Source organism: Arachis stenosperma, chromosome 9 (assembly GCF_014773155.1).
Source record: "Arachis stenosperma cultivar V10309 chromosome 9, arast.V10309.gnm1.PFL2, whole genome shotgun sequence".
Lineage (NCBI taxonomy): Eukaryota > Viridiplantae > Streptophyta > Magnoliopsida > Fabales > Fabaceae > Arachis > Arachis stenosperma.
The window spans coordinates 52,333,962-52,334,577 of NC_080385.1; the positions used below are offsets into that span (position 1 = coordinate 52,333,962).

Here is a 616-nt window from a genome sequence, read left to right on the forward strand (position 1 = left end):
GTTGACTTGCTGAGTCAACATTTTGTTCTGAGCCAATATGGCATTCAGAGCATCAATTTCAAGAACTCCCTTCCTCTGAGGCGTCTCATTACTCACAGAATTCCTCTCAGAAGTGTACATGAATTGGTTATTTGCAACCATGTCAATGAGTTCTTGAGCTTCTGTAGGCATTTTCTTTAGGTGAATAGATCCACCTGCAGAATGGTCCAGTGACATCTTAGAGAACTCAGATAGACCATAATAGAATATATCCAAAATGGTCCACTCTGAAAGCATGTCAGAAGGACACTTTTTGGTCATCTACTTGTATCTTTCCCAAGCTTCATAAAGGGATTCACCATCTTTTTGTTTGAAGGTCTGAACATCCACTCTAAGCTTGCTCAGCTTTTGAGGAGGAAAGAACTTAGCCAAGAAGGCCGTGACCAGCTTATCCCAAGAGTCCAGGCTATCCTTAGGTTGTGAGTCCAACTATGTTCTAGCTCTATCTCTTATAGCAAAAGGGAAAAGCATGAGCCTGTAGACTTCAGGATCAACTCTATTAGTCTTAACAGTCTCACAGATCTGCAAGAACTCAGTTAAAAACTGGTAGGGAACTTCTGATGAAAGTCCATGAAAC

The 616-nt window shown here is 41.2% G+C and overlaps 1 non-coding gene across 1 annotated transcript; it reads left to right on the top strand.

Moving 5' to 3' along the window:
- The first annotated feature begins 270 nt into the window (after nt 1-270).
- LOC130953917 (small nucleolar RNA R71) lies at nt 271-378 on the top strand. The gene has a single exon (XR_009076077.1). It is a non-coding gene; the product is annotated as a small nucleolar RNA R71 (small nucleolar RNA).
- The last annotated feature ends 238 nt before the right edge of the window (nt 379-616 follow it).